Source organism: Canis lupus, chromosome 25 (assembly GCF_048164855.1).
Source record: "Canis lupus baileyi chromosome 25, mCanLup2.hap1, whole genome shotgun sequence".
Lineage (NCBI taxonomy): Eukaryota > Metazoa > Chordata > Mammalia > Carnivora > Canidae > Canis > Canis lupus.
The window spans coordinates 32,852,447-32,877,919 of NC_132862.1; the positions used below are offsets into that span (position 1 = coordinate 32,852,447).

The 25,473-nt window shown below is 39.1% G+C and overlaps 1 protein-coding gene and 1 pseudogene across 9 annotated transcripts in view; both read left to right on the forward strand.

The window, feature by feature from the left end:
- The window catches only part of GRIN2B (glutamate ionotropic receptor NMDA type subunit 2B), a 502,860-nt gene that overhangs the window by 137,888 nt on the left and 339,499 nt on the right, over positions 1-25,473 (forward strand). The gene's annotated exons all lie outside the window — the stretch shown is intronic.
- Positions 17,076-17,517, forward strand: LOC140616916 (zinc finger protein 280D pseudogene; annotated as a pseudogene).

Below are 25,473 nucleotides of genomic sequence, written 5' to 3' on the forward strand. Positions count from 1 at the left end.
TACTTTGCTAATGTCTGATGTTTTGTACTTTATGCAATATAGGACTGTAATGGCATTTAAAAGTGCCTCATCTCATTGCAGTCTCCTGTCTGATTCTCTGCTTTCACCTTAGATCTAAGGTTAGGTGATTTGTTCTGTTGTGTGAATATTAGAATCATCTTTTCCCCCAGAAAATGTCAGTATGAATTTTTTCAAGTTGAATCAAAAACACTATAATTTTTAAATCATTTGCTTTATCTATAATGGTATTTCATACACTAGTGCCTGAAAAGTATCTTGAGGATTGCTGAAGGGTCACATAAACAGAATGCGTTTACTACAGAGTACACATTCTGTAGAAGCTGCATCCCTAGACATTGGGCTTTTGGTTGTAGTCCACAGAAAATGGTATTGGCTGATATATAACGTGAAGGAAGACGTATATTAGATTTGAAGGGAAAGGAAAGGGGGAAAATGCCATAGAGTCCAAGAATCGAGATAGCAGGAAATGAATAAATTTTTTTTCTCCCAGAGATACATTGTTGGAACAAATGATGCTTGGTGGTTCTTTTGTGTTTTAAGTTTTTGTGATCCTCTGCTTAAGATTCAAAGTCCAGAGAGAGGGCATCCTTTTGGCCCAGCATGCACCATCTTGTTTGACAGTCCCATGGAGATTTTACTCACTATGGAAGGGGATTTCTCAACACACAACTTGGGTGTCACCACCGGCAGGAGAGTGGGTGCCTGTCAGGCGAAGCCAACAGATGTCCACTTCAGCATCTCTCTTTAGTCTTGTGTTTATCTCTCTTCCAGATAATTAACTCAGATGTTAAATAAAACTAGACTTACCACGGGTGCCACGGTGCCACAGGCTCCCCACCAGGCATTCCTCTGACTATGTACATTCTCATTGGTAATTGTTCTTTTGCCTTGAGTCAGGTTTTAGCCTCTGTGATGACCTTCACACTCCTGCCAGTTTGAATTTCATGTAAGGAATACACTTTCATGAGCTCCTGTATCAGTTTCATTTTTAGAGTCAAAATGTATTATTTCATTGACTGTGTGCTCCCCTCTACCAATTTTGTAATCCTACCCCAAATAACAGTCCAGTTTGGAAGACTGCCATGTGGCCAAAACAGCAGCTTTTCCTCGTCTGCTTTGGTTGTGTGAGTGAGGGTCAGAGCTAGGACGACCAGGGCACCCTGCTATCTGCCATTTGGGCTAATGAATTGGAGACACGATTTCGATTTCAGATGACCTGCTGAAGCACTTTAGTGAGGAAAGATTGAATTAGACTCAGTATAGTTGTATAATCTAAGCTTATTTTAGGGTATTCAAATCCAGGGAAAATAGGTAATGATAATTGCTAGTGTTTATGAGGGAGCTTACTTTGTGCCAGACACCTTGTGCTTTGCCCATATCATCTCTCTTGAATCTTCACCCCAACCCTGACAACCCTAGGAAATAAGTACAGTTATTATCCTGATTTTCCTGATGCAGAACTTAAGACTTAGAGGCAAACTAACTTGTCTAAGGTTACACATTTAATAATGTATATTTTGCAGACTTTCACCTCTCTGGCATGTTGCCACTTGTGCTGGGTAAGAATTTAGCTACCTATTCATCTATTCATTGATTTCTCAATGCAGTGAGTGAGATATACCTTGACTGCTTACTATGGGCCAGGCACTGTTAGAGGCACACAATACAGAACACATACCTTAAACATGGTGCCTTCCCTACCATGAGGGATCTTGCATTCTGGTAGGTAAGATAAGATATATATTGAAACTCAATTAATTGAATGCTACATGCTCTGATTGTGCAGTTCATGGAGAGTATAGATTCAACCTGCCTGTGGCTACTGTCCCATCTAGAATCTTTTCTGGAACAGAACTCAGGAGAAGCTCAAGTAGGTAGATAGGTTAGGAAGGAAGGATAGATAGATGGACATTGTGTCTGTAAGTCTTACACTAAGATATTCATCATTGCAGAGGGTGGAAACATGTTCTTCAAGTACTGAGAGTACAAAATAGCCTTCTGTAAGAGTAATTTTCTCTTAAGCTTTGTATTTTATCCTAGTATTTTATTTTAAAGTGCCCTTTCTTTCATAGTATTTCAGTGATTATTTTAATATAAAAATCAATTCCTAAAAGAAGATGCGGTGGAAGTAAGACTCAAGAATATGTGCCAAATTTCTCCATGCTTTTCTATCTCCCTGGTCCTTAGGGTTGGTACAGGTACTCCAATTTGTGAAGCCTCAGACTCAGTCAGGATTCACAGAAGCCAACATGGGTAGTTTGAATAGGAAGTGATTTAACACTGGGAATTCAAGGCTCACAAAACCACTGAAAGGTTGGGAGAATGGAGGCCAGGGAAGCCCCATTCAGGAAAACTGTAAGTGTGGGGATTGCAGTGAACAAGGAAGGGGGTGATTCTCTGGAGATGTCTAATGTCCCAGGCATGTGCCAGTGCCTACATACTTGCCTCTGCCTCCACTTGTACCAGAGTGTAGTGGCTTCTTTTCTCTTCTTCCTTCCCCATCTTACTCTAGTGCCCCTTGCTGGTGGATTCTAATCAGAACTTGACAGCAAGGGCATTTAGAAAAGGTAGTTTCTAAGCTTTAGAGACCTGGCATGCAAGAGGGAGCTTAGAGTTGAGAATGTTGCTGTGGACCAACAAACACATCCTGTGCAATTAAAATATGACATTTTGGCCCAGGATAAAGTAATATCCTCTCCTTCCTTGTTTTCTCTGCTGTAGCTCTGTCTCTTTTAACTTTCTCTTTGAGATGTTACTGTGCCAAGAAATGATGTTTGAATGACAGGCATAACAGAGTTGTGGAAATTTAGTTTTGTTGACTCTCCTCCTTTTATTAATTTCACCTACCCCTCTTTACCTTGTTGGTTCTCCTACTCCCTTCTTTAAGGGAGGAGAAGCACTGTTAGTTTCAGGATTGTGTTTGAATTCTTCTGGTGGCTTTTTATCATCCTAGGCCTCTCCAGAGATAAGCTCTTTAGGGGAGACATAGGGTGAAAAGCTGAATTGATTGAAAGGATTTGTAGTGTATTGCTCTGTGGGAATGTGATCTTTCTCCTGTGGTGAAGGGAGTTAAATGCTCCAGCCAGGTCATCTGCAACATCACTGATCTCATTTTCAAGATGCTTCTGATAGGGACCCAAAGAAGAAAGTCTGTTTTTTACTCAGTCCCTGAGCTCTCTTTGGACTTCAGAATTAGGGGGGGAGGGAGCTTTCCATTTCTTTTCAAGAAGACTTTTCTTTTTCAACTCCCAATTTTCAAGCAGCATCTTCATCAGAGGTTTTCTTTGGCTCATTTTGATGCTTCCCTACCTTTTTTGCAAATGGATATCACCATTTTTTTTCTACTTAAATGAATTCATTTAAGGTGATAGATCATCTTAAAAGATGGTATCACATATTTTTTGTTGTTATTTTTAGAGTTATAATTAAACATATAAGAAAAAAAAAATGCCATATGGCCTTTACTTGGAATCCTTCATGTCAGACAAGGACATTATTTCCAAAATGTTGGGACTGTTTCTTAAATGTGTATTAGGGAATGTTAGTTTAGAAAGGAGTTTGAATTTTAGAAAAGTTGTGAAACAAATGATTTAATTTATATGGGTATTTCATTGGAATAGTTGGAATAAAATCTATGAAGAATAGGAATTTACAGTCTTAAACTCGGTTTTGTTTGCTGTCCATATAAGTTGTATATTGGGACTCCTAGAACACTAAACTGTAAGGTACACTCAGAAGGTCACCAAGTACCTGTGACTCATAAGATTGGAGATAAGGAAGACCAAGGCTACATGCCTATTTATGGGAAGATTTGGTTATGTGCATGTTAATACATTGAAATAAAGCAGGTAGTACAGAGCTTTTGAGCTCTGCACGTGGAAGAAAAAAGGTTTGGTTCATTGTGGGAATTCCCCAGAAGGGAGATTTGGAAGCAGGTGAATCTCTATCATTAGCTGGAATTAGAAGTCTTTATTCTTTTTGAGAACAAGTAAGGTATTAAATAAGTAAAATAAATAAAAATAAGTTGGTTGGACTGCCAGTAGTTTTGAGTGGGTGGAAAATTGAGTATCTGGAGAAAGAAAGCTGACTTTCAAGTCAGTTTTTCCAAAAGACATCACAGTTGGGAGGGACTAAGGAATCCTTTTCCAGCTTTATTTTGATAAAGTCATTCATTTTGGAGCTACAAATCCTACAGGAAAAGAGCCCAACTTCATAGTGGGTGGTCTATGAATCAATTATCCACAGACTTTTAGGGGAGGGAGCAAGTAATAATCCCTTTAATACACTTTCTTTTCTCTTATTCAGTGTCTCATTGCAGAATGTAAATGAATAGAAAATGAAAAGGAACTGGGTTGGACAACACTGTTTGTGACTGATAATTAAGTGAGGGATCAGAAGCCAGGAGTTTTGTGGACATTTCATTCAACATGTTCAGATTTCACACCCTCAAGCTCCTATTAATGGATATAAGTGAATGGCTTTGATCAGATTCAGCTGAACTAAGGTTTACTGCTGTTTTTCATATGCTTTACCTTATATCATTGTATTTAATCTTCCCAGTAATCTCATGAAGTTAATTACTAGTCCCCTTTTACAGACTAGAAAAGTGGCGTCCAGAGGAGTTAAGAGACCTGTCTGTTTAAATGCACACAAGGAGAAAAGGGGGGACCGGTCTCAAAAGCTAAATCTAATGGCTACCTAATGGCCAGTCCAGTGCTTATTTCACAGTGCTGCCCTACTTGGTTCCAGTTTCTGGGGACCTGAATTCTATCATTGATATTGCCAGCTGACCACTGTGATGTCTTTATTTGGGAAAATCCACCCAGCATGTCCAAAAAGCCTGGTGAGGTGACCTAATTTATAAGAGGATACAAAAAAACCCTGCAAAAAAAAAAAAAAATCCGATGTTTTCTAGCATATAGAATAATAAGAAGCAGAAAGAAGCACTTTTGTATATTCTGGAATTGTCACTTAAAATAAGATATTCTCACATAATGGAACATATATTTTTCATCCAACCGTTATAGGCTAGTTTTGAATAAATATTTCAGCTGTAACATTATGTAGTTTCCTGTGAATATCTAGCTTCCTTCTGAACTTGGGGGCAATTTTACCTTCTTAAAACTTGGCCTCCTAAGTGTGGCTTAGAAGATCAATTTTAAGACTCTGATGGCATGCCAGAAAAATTTCCAGCTAGCCCACATTTGCCTTGGTCATTGCTATCTCCTTCCTCTTACTCTGTATCATCCTATTGTACTGTACTTTATAGCCACTTTTAGCCTTCTGACAGTCACTGCCATGTAGCGTCTATTCTCTTTTTAAAGTACTGCAACAATTCCCGACATAATCAGTCCACTCTAATGGTCACCGACTCTCTCTAAAATCATTGAATCATCATCCTATGGTGAGCAGGCTACCTGCAGCAGTGGTTTTAGGGTGTCTCTTCCAAGAAATAGAAAACACTGTTCACATATACAGTGGATTACTGGGGCTTTGTAAAAGCAGCAGCAGCCTTGATTTTGTTGGGGAAGAGGAATTTTTACTACCCTTCAAGATTCTTCTAGCTGGTCTAAGAATTAAATTGACGTGAGACGAGATTAGTAGGAGAAAATCCTATTTAATTTTTTATCTATTTAATTTAATATTGTACGTATAGGGACTCTACACAGACATGAGACTTCAAAGACAGTCAGGCAAAATGAGATATGTTTGTCATCCTGAATTAAGGAGAAGGAAGTGGGTGTTTGAGACTTTGAAGGGAAGGGAAGCAATTCACAGGAATATGAAAAAGAGTGAATGTCTGATAAACAAATGTTTGTGGGGCATCGGAAACAATGGGACCTACAAAGGAATTTTAACAAGGTGACTTTGTTAAATTCCTTACTGTCTATTACCCTTAGTTTATACTATGCTGTAGGTATCTATGGTGATAGCTCTCTTCCTGGAGCAGGTTTTCTTATCTAAATTATTTTTTTGGCAGTTAGGGGAAATTCTTCCTGAGTCTTTTGGGTCTTGATTTTAGCTGGAAATAATTTTCATGCCAAAGTGGCATATTTGGGGCAACTTGCCATTGGCCCCTACAATTAGTAGGATCATGGAATTTTGTTTGCAGGACCCAAACGGGCAGGAAGGAGCCTTTTTACAATGGGGTGTGAACCAAAGGAACATAATGTTCTTGGACTGGCTGCATGAATATGGAAGAGGGCCAAGGGGACCAAGAAAGACTAGGAAGACTAAAAGGCTCCAAAATTAAGTGGGGCCAGTTTGGGGGCTTGACCCCAGTTTAGAAGTCTCATTTCACCCTCTGTTCTTTTGACTTCCTCCCACATCATATTCCATAAACATAGTTGCCCAGTTCCCAACCTTACCTGGAGTATTTCTTTTTTTTTTTATATAATTTTTATTTATTTATGATAGTCACAGAGAGAGAGAGAGAGAGAGAGAGAGAGAGAGGCAGAGACACAGGCAGAGGGAGAAGCAGGCTCCATGCACTGGGAACCTGACGTGGGATTCGATCCTGGGTCTCCAGGATCGCGCCCTGGGCCAAAGGCAGGCGCTAAACTTCTGCGCCACCCAGGGATCCCCCTGGCGTATTTCTATTCATTCTTCCATCCCAACTCAAAGGCTACTTCCTGGTAAAGCCTTCCCTGACTTTCCTGTGACACATGCTACTCTATTCTCTGTGTTCCCAAACAGCTTGTGTGGAAAATGTACCTTGTGTATGGTAATTACTTGTTTATAGATTTGTCTGTAATGGATCTTGGAGCCCCATTTTCATTTGTGCCTTCCTGGCATGTAGTAAAGACTAGACAGATATTTATCAAATGAGCAGATGGGTTTTACCTCCCATCCCCACTTCATCTTGCTTGGGCCAGGGTGGTTTTTTGATTTGTTTGTTTGTTTTTGGTTTTGTTTTGTTTTTGCCTCAGGCAAGTGGCTGAGAACAATCCACACAATGCATTTAGCACCTTGGAGTGAAGGTCATGAAACGGCTTATGCCTTCCAAACAGGAGGATGAGTCTTCTCTCAGTCCTTTAGGGCCAATCTCAGTTTGGCAAGATGATAATTTGTGTGTGATTTCAAACCTAACAAACTTTCTTTTTTTTTTTTTTAAATTATTTTATTTTATTTATTTATGATAGGCACACAGTGAGAGAGAGAGGCAGAGACATAGGCAGAGGGAGAAGCAGGCTCCATGCACTGGGAGCCCGACGTGGGATTCGATCCCGGGTCTCCAGGATCACGCCCTGGGCCAAAGGCAGGCGCTAAACCACTGCGCCACCCAGGGATCCCCCTAACAAACTTTCTGATTGAAAGTAAAAGCTAACTTAATATTCTTTATTGCTTCTTGGAATCTGATCTTGGCAAGATTAATGTAAAAAATACTGCGAAGTAATTCATGTGGAGTTTTGCCTCAGTGAAATTGCAGTACCAGGAGGTCTCATTTTCAAAAAGGTCCCCAGAGTTGCCCCTCATCTTTTGTTAGTGCAAAGGCTTTTCGTGTTGGCCTGAAGGCTCTGCCCTTTGGTGAGATACCCCACAGAGTCATTCCAATGGCAGAGGAAACCCATAGGGACTGTTAAAAGGATAGCTGCAATTTGCATACATTCTTTCAAATACAGTGAACCAGGGAAAATGTTGATTTTACCTCCATTTTAAAAACAAGTTGCCTTGTGATTGAAAGGCATTGGAATAGCCTTTGAGTGACCTCATTTTCCTGCTCTACCAAACTGCCCTTGATGGAGGAAGCAGTGGCCAACTAGAGATAACCAGCCAGGTAGTTGGAAGGTTTCAGATGTCTTGCTCCTTGGAAGAGTGGCTGGTGTTAGCACTTTGGCAACAGCTGGGGGTGGTAGTCATAGCCACTGGTCATATGTGACTATTTACATTTCACTTAATTAAAAGGAAATAAAATAAAAATTCAGTTTCTCAGTGACTGAGCTGCATTTCAGGTGCTCACTGACTACTACATGTAGCTGCTGTGTTGGTCACTGCAGATATAAATTGTCATCATCGCAGAAAGTGCTATTGGGCAGTGTTGCTCCAAGGAGCTGGAAGCCTATAATGTTACATCTGCAAGATGCCTGACTTTTCTAGATTGGCCAGGAGCAGTCCTGGGAGGTGCAGCTTAAAATAGAGAGGGAGGTCAGTGAATAGTGTTTGTTTGCCTATGGCCAGGGGTTGGGTGATACCTTTGGGTGCAACTAGCAGCTCTGAAACAGCTAGTGGAGAGCAAGGAGGTGGAATGGTTGAGACTCAGACCGAAATATGAGTTATTGTGTGACTAACACATGCCAGGACTTATATTAGTGGCTTTCACCTTTGTTACCTCACTTTGGCCCCTAAGGTGGTGGTTATTTGCCTCCTTTTTACAGATGAAAAAACCGAGACTCAGAGGATCAAGTCATGTGTAAAAGGCCACACAGCAGTGGGGTCTGTGGTGGAACCCACTGCTTCCAAATCTCAAGTTCCGTGCTTTTCTGGCATTGGCAGAGGAGGAGGGGGGAGAGAGGACAGAGCAGATGGGCAAAGGACCATTAGTTCAAAGGGGAGATATTAATTTGAAGAAATCAACCTGTTTGCTCCATCCAGTCATCCCTTGGAGCCTGGGTAGTGCTTAACCACCTGCTCAGGGTCTGTTGTCAGGGGTTGATGCTAAGGTGGATTTTTCTTCATGGGAAGCTTAATGAATGGAATGAAAATCTGCTGAATCTGGATTCAGAACTTAATTATGTAGCAGGTACTGTTTGGCGTGCCAGACACTGTTCTGAAGTGTTTTTACATAAGTAACTCATTTAATCCATATAACTCCCCTATGAGGTAGCTACTATCATTATCCCGATTTTATAGATGAAGTAACTGAGGTTTGGAGAGATAGAGTATGTTGTCCAAGATCACACACGTCCTGACCCTGTGCCCTCAAGCATGCGGCACTGAGCAGGAGGCTCCGGCGGGCCTGTTGTTCTCACAGACCTGGTAATGCTCTCTGACACCTTAAAGGTGGCTTCCTGCCAGTCAAATGGAATATAAAGCTTCTACAGGAGTATTAATTCCTCACAGTGTTGTTCACACATAGTTTCCTGTAATCACTAAACATATGAAAAGTAATTCCCTCTCCCCTCTCACTCTATGTATCACTCCTTTCCTCCTTTCTGCTTCTTTAAACCTGGTGGTGGTCTCATCTTTGTGGCTTTTCTCTTGCACCTGTTTCTCTGTGAGTGGCAAGAGACTCCCATCGGCTATTAGGGCAATTAGTCACTGCGTACGGTTGCCTAACTGTGCCCCGAGTGAATGTCAGCCTGTGATGGAAGAGCTGCACATCAGCGCTATCTAAATGACCATCCCATGCATCCAGTGTGGCGGGGGAGCACCTAGGGGCCATCCACAGGGGGCATCCTCTCTGTGTCAGGTGCATCACTGAAGGGAGAGGGGGGCAGCGGGTGATGTGGGGCTGGGTTAATCCGGGTCCCCCTGGCCACCCCCGCCCTGGCCCTGCGAGCCGGGCACCGGTGTCCTCTCTGCCTGCGGCCCTGCATGCTGTGGCGGAGCTTCACCCCCCTGACGGCATGGGCAGTCAAGCCTGCCCTTTTCCAGGCTATAAAGCTTTCTTCATGAGGAGGTGGAAAAAAACCGAGGAGGAGGAGCAGGAAAGAGCCTCAAGTGAACAGGTACTCGAATACCTTCCTCTGTGCGCCCGCAGCTCCTCTGCTTCCTGCAAGGGAGAGACCACGCGACGGGTCCCCAGTGTCCTGTGCGAAGCCTTTGCCCTCATCCTGTCATTGTGGGGGTGCCTTTGTGTGCACTGGGGCAGAGGAGGAGCTTTGGGCCTAGACTAGGAGTCCTGACAAAGGGAGTGAGAAGAGATCATCTTCCCTCCGAGCTATGGAAGAGAAGGGGCCTTTCAGAAAGCCAGAAGACAGGATTTTGATTCATTGCCAGAGGTGAACAGCTGGCCAAGAAGAATTGTGTAAAGAATAATAAATATTGACACGAACTGTATAAAGGTTGTGTGATGCTGGTTCCTGGTCCTCAGGCTGTGAGGTCAGAGCAGACTTCTGAGACTAATATGCTTTCCTGGTTGGCTGTGGTGCCTCTCAGCTCACTTCTGGGGCTTCTCCCCTCCCTGACTCCCACCTCCAACTTCTACCGACATTGGTGTTGAGGCTGAGTCTGCTCTTTTCCCGAGAACCAGCTATGTGATCATTCATCCATTCCTTTATTTGAAAATATCATTTTATTCTGCTCTCAGTATCTCTCACTTTTTTCTTTATAAATTCCATGCCAAATGATAGAGATATAAAAATATATGGGATATGGTTATTTTCTAGAAGATTTCCTGGTCTGCTTGAGGATACGGATAACACTCAGCACAGTGCTCCAGTAAAGGTACTGTAGGGTCTCCAATGAGGACAGATCAGGGCCAGCCCAGGGACATGCAGAGGGGTATTGGGAATTACTTTCAAGTGATGGTGATGCTTGGGCTGGCTAGCTCAGGAGGGAAGGATAGGCTGTCCCAGGCCTCCTTCAGCAGGAGTTAAGGCATGGAAATGCGAAAAAGCATGACAGACTTGGAAATCTTCAAGTAAAGGGCAGTAGGTTTGGAGTAGGTGGGTTCCTGAGGAGTCATGCCATTAGAGGAGAATGAAAATTTATGGAAATGCAAACTGCAAAGATCATTTTATGTCATGGTGAGGGATTACTTAGAACTATATCCTGAGAGCTGTGGGAATCCACTGAAGAATCTTCAAACAGAGGAGTGACACGGTGAAATTTACATTTTATTAATAAAAAATTCCTTGGGAAATGGTGTACCGGATTGCTCAGAGTGGTGTGATTTGGTAGCAGAACTTGTGGAGAGGCCTCCATGGTGATCCTGGCCAGAAATGGTAGAGGTCTGAGCCAGAGTGGTGGCAGGAAGGTGACACAGAGGGAGGACAGGGGTAAAGGGGTTAGCCTCAAGGAGAGGCTGTACTTTCTCTGGGACTAGAGAGAAGGCAGAAAGAAGGCTGAGTGTTGCTAGAATAATTGTATTTATGTGTTCATCCCATTTCATCAAACAAGTCCAGTTCAGTTTTCAATTTTGCACCTAACACTGAAGCATTATAATGGCATTGACTTTTGTAAATGCTCTCCGGAAGAAATTATGGGGGTATTTATTTATGTGTCCTATCAGTTTTGTAAGACTCTAAGCTCTTCAAGGGAGGGCACACAATGTATTTATCCATCTATTATGTGTGGCATTCAGCACAGCAGGAATACTTAATAAGTATTTAATAATAATAAGATCTGAGCCCCAGGAGCATTATTCTATTTGTCAGTGAAGGAATAAGGAGGTTTGGAAGCAGTTTGGCCAAGTTTAGTTTTAAAAGAAAAATTTCAATTATTTGAACTTTTGAACATCTTAAAACTCATTCCTGAAATATAATCTGAATGGCTCTGCTCCTGGTTTTCTTAGGTAAATATTTTAGTTGGCTTAATTGGGTGATTGTTTCCTAAAATATAAGAGGTGGTATTTCTTTGTTGTTCAGTAATCTCTGATGATCAATCAGCCTGTCTTTAAAAATAGAGCTTTTTACCAACATGGTTGATATTTTCTAATTCAGGTCCCTGTGCTCTTTTCTGAGATTTATATAAAGCAGAATAGCTACCATTAGTTTGTCTTGTTTGTAACATTCTTTTCTTTCTCACGCATTTACTTCCTTGTCACATTTATCTTCATTACTCTGGGATGTTCCTCTTTACTGTAAGACCCTCTGCCTTTTCTCTTTCATCCTGAGTCTTTCTAGTGTCTGCTCAATTTAATGACCAGGAAGACATCAGCCATCAGGCCACTGGATACAATGTATGTTCACAGTGCATCAGTGCTGGGCGCCAGACCCTGTCAGTTATGATACATCCAGTTCATATTTTCCCCCAAGACTTTGATAAGCCTGATCAGAAAGTCTTGGTGGATTTAAGAACAAGAGTCACTATTTCTGGACCTTCTCCTATATTTAGCCTCTGTATCACCAGGAAACACAGTGCATATCCAGTGGGTCTAACTGGGGGGTACTATTATTATTAACCCTTACAATATGAACAGACTTTTGAGCTCCCTGTGTTGAATCCGGGTAGTCCTTATCAAAGATGAGTTCTCATGAGTAGGTCGTGTTCATCATCTTTTTTTTTTTTTTTAAAGATTTTATTTATTCATTAGAGACAGAGAGAGAGAGAGAGAGAGAGAGAGAGACAGGCAGAGGGAGAAGTAGGCTCCATGCAGGGAGCCTGACGTGGGACTCGATCCCAAGTCTCCAGGATCATGCCCTGGGCTGAAGGCGGCGCTAAACCGCTGGGCCACCGGGGCTGCCTGGTTGTGTTCATCTTTATCTACTTGGGCTGTTTTCACAGCCAGACTGGGGTTTTCATGTGGACTTCTACATGTACCAAAAGTAGTAAGTCAACATTAATGTAAGATCTGTGTAACATGGCTTGCCTGTGCCATGGATTTTAGAGCTCCCCAAATTTGTCCTTTGTACTGCCCAAGGATCAGTGGCTTCGAACCTAGCTTAAAGGAAGTAGAAGGAGAGAAGAAAGTTATCTTTATGCTGCATTCCTGGAACCTGTCCTCATTATAGTGTAGGAGCAGGTGCACCATGTGTACACATCATTCTGGGGCTCCTTCTCCCGATCACTTTCACTACTTACTGAGCATTTCTAGATTCCATTAAACTGGTCCTCCTCTTGGATCAGTCTCTTATGTTGTGACCAGTTCAAAGGTAATTTCTTCAATTCTAGGCCATCAGTGAGTACACTGAGGTGCATTTTGTGAGAAGTCTCAAGCAAGGGGATATGACTTGAACCAAGTCATATAAAAAACAGAAGTAAGAGGGAGTTTTAACTTGTGGGAGAGAAGGGCAGGGCATGAGTTTTCTTCAAGTATGTGAAATGTTGTCATTTGGAAAGGGGTAAAAGTTGATCTGTGTCTCCCCAAGGAGCAGAACTAGGTGCAAGGTAAAGGGAGCCATTCAGTTCATCATAGGGAAGAACTTTAGAGTGTGATATTTAAGAATTTTGTGCTGGAATCAAGCTTCATGAGTTTAAATCCACAATCTGTTGGTTATTAGCCATAAAAAAATTGGGTTAATTTTTAAATCATTCTAATCTTTAGTTTCCCCATCCATAAAATGGGGATAATATAAGTATCTATCTTGTGAATTCTTATGCTTATCTGATGACATAATGTCAATTAAATGCTCTTTCTCACGATGCACAGTGAGTGCTTGATGGTGCAGGCAATTATTAATGGGCTGGATGGTCTCAAAATAGTACATGGGTCTAACTACAGTTTCCAGCCTTTCCTATTACCATTGAGCATCATGACTTTTTTTTCTCTCAAATTTGGAATTCTTTGACATATTTATATGTGGTTTTCTTATGTTTTCCTTGGCTGAGGGAAGTTGATAGAGAACTATGTACCTCCAGAGTAATTTAAATGGCATAGATACTTCTGTGAAGTTTAAGACAAGTAAAGTATACAGTGTCATGAATTCTAAATAACTGGAGAATGGAGTAGAGTTGATAAGGATGCCATCTTGACCTGGTGAAAGTTGAATTAAGATTTTTTTTTAGATAAAGAAATGAAGTTCTAAGAGTTTAAAATGTATTATGTGATGGGCATTAAGGAGGGCATGTGTGATGTGATGAGCACTGGGTGTTATATATAGCCAATGAATTCTTGAACTCTACATCTAAAACTAATGATGTACTATATGTTGGCTAATTAAATTTAAATAAAAAAATAAAATATATTCTATACATTTCCAAGTAAGGGATTCATGGGCAGTGATAAAAGTAAAATGCCATTTACTTTTTTTTTTAAAGATGAATTACTTTATCCTGAATTTTACGAAATACTGAGATAATGAGACAATAAAGTATCATTTTTAATTTCTTAAGTTCTTGTTTATGCACTTAAAAAAGTTGAGGCATAACATACACACAGTAAAGTGAATCATATCAATTGCACAGTTGGATGAATTTTTACATATGTATTCATCTGTGCAACCACTCCACAGATAAAGATATAAACCATTTCTAACAAGCCAGAGAGTTCCCTCATGCCTTTTTCAAGTCTACTCAGACTTCTTTCAACCTTAGATAAATTTTGCTTGTTCTAGAACTTCATATAAAGAAAATTCAGCAGTATATACTTTTGTGTTTGGTGGCTTTTGCTTAACATCTTATCTTTCGTGTTGTTGTGTGTAGTAACTAGTTTATGCAAAGAGCTTCTTATATTTAAATGGCTTTTCATGTTACAAATAAATCTTTGGAAGAAATGTGAGGCTGGAAGGAGTTTTACACAACTTCATGTCCATATCCTTTGATTTACAAACAAAGCATCTGAACTAAAAATATTAAGTAATTTGCATAGATAACTAATGGCCAAGTAACATGGTATGCTGTATCTTCATGGAGATAGATCTATTGCACACATTATTCTCAGTAAGAGTCATGCACATAATGTCTAAATTATACATAGAAAATGTGAATTATTTAAAATTACAAATTATGATACAAATTAATCTTATTCACTATGGGACTGTTTCTTGGGTAGTATACACATTGTGACAATGACATTTTTAGACATTTTTAGTTTATTGTGATTATCCAGACAAGGAAGTCATTGCCATCATGCCCATTCACATAAGTCATAAAGCCCTATGTACAACAAAACTGGAATTGCTTCTGCTAGAATAAATCCTAAATACATTCTTTCTCTGTCTCCTGTGTAGGCATGCACATGCACTTACACACACACACACACACACTCACAAACACACATACACCAAATACAACAGACCATGTGAAAAGGCTGCACATTTTCTAGAATATAACCACTCATTTCAGTGTCATCAAGGGGGTTATTGTCTTTCCACAAGCCTGTTGCTCCTGAAACTCAAAATGTTATTCTTGAAATTGATTGATTATAGCAAAGCTGAATAATAAAGAAGTGGGCATAGATGGAAGGGTTAGAAAGCGTTGCTCTTCAGTGGACAGTGGACTTTTCATTTTGATACTGAAGGTTATGAGGTAAGGCCTGGAGCGCCTGTAGTTTTGTTTGTAGGAGGCCAGACACAAGTTGGAATGTATAAAGAAATGCCATTTCTTCTCCAGGAATATGGCAATCTGGCTAATCAGCCTGACCCTCTTTCTCCAGGAATATGGCAATCTGGCTAATCAGCCTGACCCTCTGACTAGAAACAAATTAAAACACTGGATAAGGGTCCCTGGGTGGCGCAGCGGTTTGGCTCCTGCCTTTGGCCCAGGGCACGATCCTGGGGACCCGGGATCGAGTCCCACGTCGGGCTCCCGGTGCATGGAGCCTGTTCCTCCCTCTGCCTGTGTCTCTGCCTCTCTCTCTCTCTCTCTGTGTGACTGTCATGAACAAATAAAAAAAAATTAAAAAAAAAAACACTGGATAAGAAGCATGTCTTAAAAGCATTGAATTGCTAAAAGAGAATAAGGAATCGGGAGGCTGAAATCCAAGGCTAGGAAAAGCACTGGGCGCTCTGTTTACCTAATGGAATTTACTAAGCCTCAAAACTGAGCGGCAGTTTTGATGGCCTGGCAGGAGAGGAAAACAAAACTCGGAAGGAAGTCCAAATGAGGAGCCTAGGTTCCCTCCCATATTATGCTGGAATCTCTGAACTACAAATACCCGCATCACATCCCCAGGAAACCGCACAGAGAGCTGCCTGGAGGCTGAGCAGAAGGGGCTGGAGCTGGGGAAGTGAAAGAAAACCTGTCTCTGAGAAGTTGTAAGCACTGCAGGCTGCACCCATCAGAGTACCTTACTACCCGTATTTGCATGAATGGATGGTCCAGAACCCTCTGGCAAGGAATTTAGTTTTGAGGTGGTTCTGGGTTCCTGGTAGTCTTAGGCCTGGTAGAAGAGAATGCAAACTTCTCTGAAGGAAGACTCCCTCATTCCAGACTACTGGGACCTACCCCCCCACCCCACGTCCATTTTCAAGGGCAGTGAGCAGTCCGGGCAGGGATAACTAGCACAGGACAAAACCAGCACGAACCAGAAGAAACACCAGGGTGCAGAGACAGATCAGCAAGCCCTCCGGACTTTGGAATCATCAGACATATTATAGATACATTACAGATAACTGTCCTTATTGTCTTTAAAGAAGTAAAAGGCAAGCTTAAACATATCTCCAGGAACTAGAAAAATATAGAGTATATTCTAGAAGATCTGATAAATCAATCATCAATCAATCAATCAATCAATAAAACAATTAGAGACTTTGGGATTACTGCCCAGGGCTGGAGGGGAGCAGGTGGGCACCCCCAGGAAGGCAGGACCAGCTGGGCGGCCCCGCCCTGCTGCCAGCGTGTGCAGGCTGCCTGTGTACCTGGGTGCGTGTGTGGGCGGGCCTGTCGCCCTCCAGGGCCCCGCCTCCCAGCGCAGGTGCACAACCATACGGCCGCCTCCCACATTGCAGGGAAAGCAGCGAGAGCACAGAGCTGCAGAGAATGGAGACTGACCTTGAGCCTACGCTGGTGGCGGAGCCGGTTCCACAAGAAGCCCCCTTACCCACGGCTCAGCAGCCTGCGCTGCAGTGAGAGCCACTGTCGTTTCTGAATTTTCAGGGGGTTTTCATGCACCTCTTTCTCCTCCTCCACCTTCTCTTCCTCCTGAGGCATCGGTTCTGCTCCAGGTGCAGTGCTTGGTACCTGCAAATTAAACAAACACAAAACAGATTAAGGGGAGAAAAGTGGGGGATCCCTGGGTGGCTCAGCGGTTTGGCGCCTGCCTTTGGCCCAGGGCGTGATCCTGGAGTCCTGGGCTCGAGTCCCGCGTTGGCCTCCCGGTGCATGGAGCCTGCTTCTCCCTCTGCCTGTGTCTCTGCCTCTCTATCTCTTTCTCTCATAAATAAATAAATAAAATCTTAAAAAAAAAGGGGGTGGGGGGAGAAAAGGAAGGAAAACCGAGGTATAACTTAATGCCTTGCCTGGAGTCGTACATACTTTGGTGACAGTTTACAGAAACCCAACTCAGCAAATGGATGGGCCACGACCCTTTTCAGCCAAAGCATTACTCAACTATGGCAGAACTGTTTATGAGATGTGGAGAAGATCTGGAACCATGGCAGAAGATATTAAGGGGTTGAGGATGAGAATGACAACAAGCTAATCTTTGCTGCGAGATATCCAGTTCAAAAGCAGCAATTACAAATATTTTGAACAGGGTGGACCTCTGCTTATGTTTGAAAGAAAGGAGCATTCAGATATTACTGCTGCATTCCAGCCCACAGGTTGGTCCTACATGAATTGAACATCAAATCCAGTGGCTACCTCACTAGTAAATTTTCGTCCTGAATCTAGATCTTTGGATAGTTCTCTTCTTGTTCAGGTTTTGTCTAGACCTGTGTTTCTGAAAGTACACAGTCATCCCAGGGATGCATTGGATATTATTTATCAATATCAACAATTTCTGAACTATCATGAGTAGTCATCCAATAGAATTGGATCAGAAGCATAATTGACATTTAGACAATGTCACATTTTTATGATTGCTCAACTGAGAACTAACTACCTAACCTGTTCATAAATCAGGTAATATGCTTAAATTAAATTGATATGGTATTGAAAATTGTGCTATCAAAACATGAATGTAGGTATAATCAGTAATGAAAATTGCATAATGGCAAGCTATTTAAGATTGTAAACTGGGCCAAGTATTCTTAGTTTTTAATTTAGAAAATTGTTGAGAGACTATTGTAGCATTTTGTTCTGAAAATATACCTTTGTAGTTTAATTACTTTATAAAACTTAAGTATTTGTTAAAGGTTAACAGTCTTTGTCAAGCTGTTAATAGTTGTAAGGCTTTGTGCTAAATGCCATACATAAATTATTCTCAGTATCTATGAAATAAGCACTATTATTATTTTATTTTTAAAAAATTTTAAAAGATTTTATTTTAGAGAATGTATGTGTGGGAGTAGGGGGAGGGGCAGAGGGAAAGGGAGAAAGAGAAGCTCAAGCAGACTCCCCACTGAGTGCACAGCTGAAAGTGGGGCTCCATCTCCCGAACCTGAGATCGTGACCTGAGCTGAAACCAAAAACCAACAGTTGGATGCTCAGCTGACTGAGCCACTCAGGTGCCCCATTATTCATGTTTTATAATCAAGGAAACTGAGGCTCACAGAGCTTCAGTAATTCACTGAAGATTACACAGCTAGCAAATAGTAGATCTGTGATTTCAGTAACGACTAACTCACAGTTATGTGTATTTGTGTATGCTACACAAATACATAGATGTTACGTATCAATGCATATTTTTTAAAAATTGGAAGCATTGCTGTAGGGCAACAGTTTTCAAAGTGTAGTCTTCAGTCTTCTGGGGTTCCCCTAAGACCGTCTTATGATATTGAGAGACTGTCCTAATAATTCAAAGATACTATTTGCCTTTTTCACTGTGTTGATATTTACACTGAGGATGCAAAAGCAATGGAGGGTAAATGCTGGTGCCTTAGTGTGAATCAAGACAGTGTGGTACCAGCTGTACTAGTAGTTTTGTATTAGTCACCACTATGTACTCACAATAAAAAATACTGAAATCATACTCAATTTCCTTGATGAAGTATTAAAATGTTATTGATGTTAGCTCTCCAGCCTTGAATATATGTGCTTTTAAAATATTTTCTGGGATGAAATGGGTCCCATGCATAAAGCTGTCTGACTTATCATGTTTATCTTGAAGAAGAGCACTTGTGTGAATGACTTGTGAGCTCAACTACTCACTTTTTAAAAGTAGAGACCTTTTTTACCTGGGGAGAAAAAAGCACCAACTAGAACTTCTAGGGGCAAAAAATAAAATAACTGTAAGTAAGAATCCTGTGATTGATTTAGCAGCAGATTTATATACAACTGAAGAGAGAATTGGTGGACTAGAAGATGAATCAAAGGAATTATCCAGAGGCAGCAGGAAGACTCTCCTCACTGTTCCCCTTGACAAAAGAAAATAAAGAAGAGAGATTAAAAAACATGGAGAGTAGAGTGAGAAGTGACATTCTCTGCATATAATCAGAGTTCTAGGAGTAGTAAGAGAAAATAGGTAGAAGCAATATATTTGAAGGAATAATGCCATAGATCGCATGCATGGATCCCAGGATCACATCATAAGGGTAAAATGTTTAGTTTACCAGAGTTATGTAACAGTTTTAAATTTGCATATACCTAAAACATGACCTTAAAATAGCTTTATTTATATATATTTATATTCATCTACATTATAAATTAGATTTAGAGGAAGAAAAGATCAAATGTACAGATTCAAGAGATATAATGAATACTAAGAAACACAAATAAATGTATTTTTACTTTAGATTTCCAAATTATTTCTGCCTTAAAATTATAATACTACAGCAGAAAATCAACTACTTAAAATATCCTTTATGTCATAAAAATGATAGATTAGTTTAAAGAAAGGTTCAGCAGACTAACTCCTGACTTCTCAGTAGTAACAGCAGAATCCAGGAGATAGTAGGAACTTTATGTGCTGAAAGAAAATAACTAGTACCTTAGAATTTCACAACAGTAAAAATATCTTTTAAGAAAGGTAAAAGTTTTAAAAATTAAGCAAAATAAAAACTTGAATTTTAGTCACCAGTGAAGGACATTCTGAACGTTATATTTTAAGCAAAGGAACACGAGCTTAAGATTAGTGGTCTGAGATGAATGATGAAGAGAAGTATTGAATCTATAGGAGTATTAACCATTTATAAGAAAAATAAAATGAATAATATCAATAAAATTAAAAATGGGAAAGGTACATAATAAAAGTGTATGAATTAAGTTTGGAGTTGATGGGACTAAACTCTCCTAAACTGCTTCTATTTTCTGAGAGAAGGGTAAAGATTTTATTTTATTTATTTTATTTTTTATAATAAATTTATTTTTTATTGGTGTTCAATTTGCCAACATACAGAATAACACCCAGTGCTCATCCCGTCAAGTGCCCCCCTCAGTGCCCGTCACCCATTCACCCCCACTCCCCGCCCTCCTCCCCTTCCACCACCCCTAGTTCGTTTCCCAGAGTTAGGAGTCTTCATGTTCTGTCTCCCTTTCTGATATTTCCTACCCACTTCTTCTCCCATCCCTTCTATTCCCTTTCACTATTATTTATATTCCCCAAATGAATGAGACCATATAATGTTTGTCCTTCTCCGATTGACTTATTTCACTCAGCATAATACCCTCCAGTTCCATCCACGTTGAAGCAAATGGTGGGTATTTGTCATTTCTAATGGCTGAGGAATATTCCATTGTATACATAAACCACATCTTCTTTATCCATTCATCTTTCGATGGACACCGAGGTTCTTTCCACAGTTTGGCTATTGTGGACATTGGGCAGCCCTGGTGGCTCAGCGGTTTAGGGTAAAGATTTTAACTTTAAAATTGGTAAATTAGGGCAGCCCCAGTGGCCCAGCGGTTTAGCGCCACCTTCAGCCCAGGGCCTGAGTCCCACGTCGGGCTCCCTGCATGGAGCCTGCTTCTCCCTCTGCCTGTGTCTCTGCCTCTCTCTCTCTCTCTCTCTCTCTCTGTGTGTGTGTCTCTCATGAATGAATAAATAAAATCTTAAAAAAAAAAGAACTTGACGGAATGAGCACTGGGTGTTATGCTATATGTTGGCAAATTGAACTCCAATAATAAATAAATAAATAAATGAAAAGAAAAAAAGTTTGGTAAATTAAATAGACATGTTTTAGTTTCTATTATAACCATTAAAATACTAGAAATTGAGTATAGCTTACAATTAGTAGATGGAAAATAGAAGTGACATAAATATTCAGTCATCCAAAGAAGGAAAAGAAAGAAAAACACAGGACAGGCAGTACAGATAGAAAACATAAGATAATCGATTTAAGCCCATTAATTACAGAAACTAAAAATGCTCTACTTAAAAAAATAATTCTCAGATGGGATTTAAAAAACCCAATGATATGCTGTTGATGATACGTTACAAGTGACGTATCTAAGGACATTGAAAAGCTGAATATAAAAGGTTGGAAAAATATATACCATGCAATATTAACCAAAAGAATGCTGACATAGCTGTATTAATATTAGATATTAATAGACAGATGAGTCACTTCAATGATGAAAATTTTTGTGTACTAGGAAGATCTAAAACTTTTAGATTTTATGAATCTAGTAAAATGACCTCAAAATATGATATAAAAATGAAGTTACTAAAGGAAAAAATAGAAGCATTCATAATTATGAAGGCAGATTTAAAAAAATTATTTCCCTCAGTTACAGATAAACCAAGCCAACAATTATCAATATAGATGTAGAAGATTTGACCAATATAACAACCTAACATGACAGACATATGCAGAACGCTGCAGTAAATGCAGTATACAAACTGTTTTTCAAGCATATATGAAACACTTAAGAAATTGATCATTTAGCAGAATTTAAGTCCCATCCTATTGAATTTCAAAGGAATTACATCAGGGTCAGAAGATCTTATTCTTTCTGATCACAGTGTAAAATTTTAGCTAGAAATCAGTAGCAAAAGGATAACCAGAAAATCTGATACATTCGGGATAAATAACTTCTGTATTAAAGGAGAAATCATCACAGAAGTTCAGAAACTATTTTGACTTGAACAATAACAAATTTGTACATGTAGGATGTAGATAAAACAGTCTTTAGAAAAAAAATTATGGTCTTTGTAACATGTTTTTCAAAAACTGAAAAAAATTTTTTGAACTAATAGAAAAATGTATTCTGAAAGATTAACATAGTAAACATAAGGAAAGAAAAAATTTACTTTAAAATATACAATATTGCAAAGATTCAAGTACATTGCATCAAAAAAACCTAAAAAATTTAATACCTTCATTTGTTCATTCATTTAATAAAAATTCATTCAGTGCTCACTGTATCAAGAACTATTCTAGGCACTTGAAATTCTTTAGTAGATAAAGCAAAGCTTCCTGCAGTATTCTATTCTAGTTGTGGTGAAGGAAATTAAACAGTAAATTTAATAAGTAAAATTATGTAGTGATTTAGTAATAAGTACTATCAGAAAAAGAAAAAGTAAGAAATCTAGAAGGAGACAATAAAAGTTTCCAGTCAGCCCTACCCAAAGTAATCTATTACTTTAAAAATTATTATCGAGATTGTTTTCACTTTCACTTTATTAATCCTCACTAAAAAGGCTGAAAATTAATAGACATTTGTCTCATGAAGTTAGGTAAAGGGAAGTTGGATAATCTAGAAGACCATGGACAGAAGGAAGGAATCAAGATAACAGTATAAACTAAAGAAATTGGTAATAAACATAATAAAAAAAATCTGAAGTTTTTTTGAAAAAAAAATCTTACAGATTTACAAATGTCCAGCAAGAAGGGTTACGAATAAATGTTAAAAAGCACATGTAATCTTTATTTTCAGGGTTTTTATCTGGGGCCTCACCTCATTCTCTTCCATTTGGTGGTAGTGGGATGGGCAACTTCAAATCTATATCTACTTCTACTAAAATGGTTAATGGCAGAAAAATCACTACAAAGAGAATTGTGGAGAATGGTGAAGAAAGAGTACAAGTTGAGAATGGCCAGTTAAAGTCCTTAAGGATAAATGGTAAGGAGCAGCTGCTATGCTTGGATAACAAGTAACAACGCGCAGTGTAGCAGAAATGTTAGCTGTAAGGGGCACCATTGAGGACTGACAGGAACGCTTTTTTTTTTTTTTTTGAAGATTTCAAATGAACTCAACTTTCAGTATAACTGTACCTAATCTAAAGTATTTATACACAGCTCATTGGAGCCCTATTTGTCATAGACTTTTGAGTTTATTGTTGGGACCACATAATAGGACCATTGTTTTGAGGTTTTTTGTTTTGTTTAGTTTTATTTTATTTTTGTTTTTTTGTTTTTGTCTTTAAAATTGTTGTAAATCTCTGTATGCACTTTGCTTTTTTATTAAACATAATCCAAGGTGGCCGTGACTCTTTTGTACCCTAACACCAGCACGGACTTGCTTTTCCATTGTGTTTGAAACGTGAGCCAAGTAGAGTCAGCCTGCTGTGAAGTTAACATTGCCAGGATGAATCTTCCACAAAAATAATTTCAAATTTTTTCAGTATTTAGTAGTGAGAGATATTAATGCATTAATGGTAATACATTTCTCGTTTAATATAAATTGAGGATGTTTTTCTAGTTGTGCATGAACGCTGGCAACTTAGTAAGATTTGACAATTGTTTAAATATGTAATGTTAAGCTTAGGTTGAAAAAAAAGTAAAGCTGGTAAACTGGGTCTTTGTCATTTGCTTAAAAAATACATGCGAATGTGTTTGGTGCATTCTTTTCTGAGTGGGGCCTGTAAAAAAAAAAAAGCACATGTAATCACTCTATGGAATGAAAAAGAGGATAACATTATAAATGCTACATAAAATAAGAAGATAAATTATTATTAAAACTGTTATGCTGTTGGCTTTGAAAATGTAGTTGAATAGAAAAATAAGTAGAAAATAGAACTCACCCATAGTGATTCACAAGTGAGTAGGCAACCTAACGATTATGATAATCTTTAAAACATTTAATTGGTAGTAAAAGATATCTTCCTAAAAGGAAAAATGCCAGGCTCAGAGGACTTCATTGGCAGGTTTCATCAACCATTAAAGGAAGAAAACTTTTACTCTTACATAAACTCTTCTAGAGAAGAGTTTTAGAGAATATAAAAAGAGATGACAGTGCCTAGGTTTTTTTGGTTTGTTTTGGTTTGGTGTTTTGTTGTTTTTTAAATGAGGCTTTCCTAGTCTCAGTACCAAAACTCAGCATGGGAGATTGGAGGAGAAAAGATAGACTTTTTAATAATTAATGCTGGCCAAATTGGGCATCTATATAAAAATGTGTAAAAGTTTCCTTACTTCTTAGCACATACAAAAACCAATTCTAGGTGGATTTGAGATGTAAATGTGAAAGGCAAAACTATACATCTTACAGAAGCTAGAAGAATATCTCATGAACTTGGAGTAGGAATTTTTTTTTTATATAAAACAAAGTATTTCTAATAATGAGCAGGTTTGATATGTTCAACTACATTACATTTGCAGTTTTTATATCATTATACCATAAAGATAATGAAAAGACACAGAGTGGTTATATATATTTATAAGATACATAGCTGACAGAGACTCATATTCAGGATTGATTGCACTGTTCAGTACAGTAGCCAGTAGCCACATGTGGCTATTTAAATTAAATTAAGTTTGATTAAATTAAATTTACCAAGCAATTCTTTACCTTCATTAGCCACATTTCAAGTGCTCAATAGCTGCATGTGACTACTGGCTACTATACTGTATAGCACTGATTTAGATTTTTTTAAGGAAATACATATCCAGGAGTGCCTGGGTGGTGTAGTTGGTTAAGTATCTGACTCTTGGTTTCAGCTCAAGTCCTGATCTCAGGGTCCTGTGATTGAGTCCCACATCAGGCTCTGTATTTAGCATGCTTGAGATCTCTCTCCTTCTCCTTCTGTCCCTCCCACTTGTGCTTTCTCTCTCTCAATAAATAAATATATATCTTTTATAAAAAAGAAATACATATCCAGAATATGTAAAATATAGTACCTCTAAATCTAATTGAAGTGTTCATAATTTATAAAGAAATGAATATTCTTGTATAAATTTAATAAGAATAAAGTAGACAACCCGTGGTAAAATGGGTAGTAAAAAGGCTTTAATAGGCTTTTTCCCAGAAGTGGATATCTAAATGGCCAACAAATATATGAAAAGATGTTAACCTCCTTAGGAAGCAGAGAAATACAAATTAAAACCATTAAAAGTTGTCACAATATATTCAACTGATTGGCTGAAATATTTGTACAAATCAACAGTACCAAGTGTTTATGGAATGTAAATTAAGAGGAACTCCACTGCTTGTGAGAGTGAAATTGGCCCAATTTGGAAAAGTAGCTTGGCTTTATGTATTAAATTTGAAATATTTAGAGGATGAGTTTGAGATTCATAGGCAGGAGAGAGATATATATATATATATCTCAACACATCCATACATATAGCCCCTGTGAATATGACATACAGGTCAAAAATCTTACAGAACCTCATGCATCATTGTACCAGGTCTTGGACAAGAATTCATGAGGCAGAAGAGCTCCAAACTGGAATTGACCCAAAAAGTCTTATCTACATTCCAATGTTGATAAATAAATTGAAGTACATCATAGAATGGAACAGTATATAGCAATTGAGGCAAATGAATCACGAATGCTACACCCAACACTATGGCTAAATCTCACAAGTGCGATATAGACTGAAAGAAGCAAAATGTGAAATAATATGGTATCATTCTATGTATGTAATGTCATAAAACTAAACCATGCTATGTAGGGAGGGATTCATTAGGTGAAAATTATAAAGCAAAGGA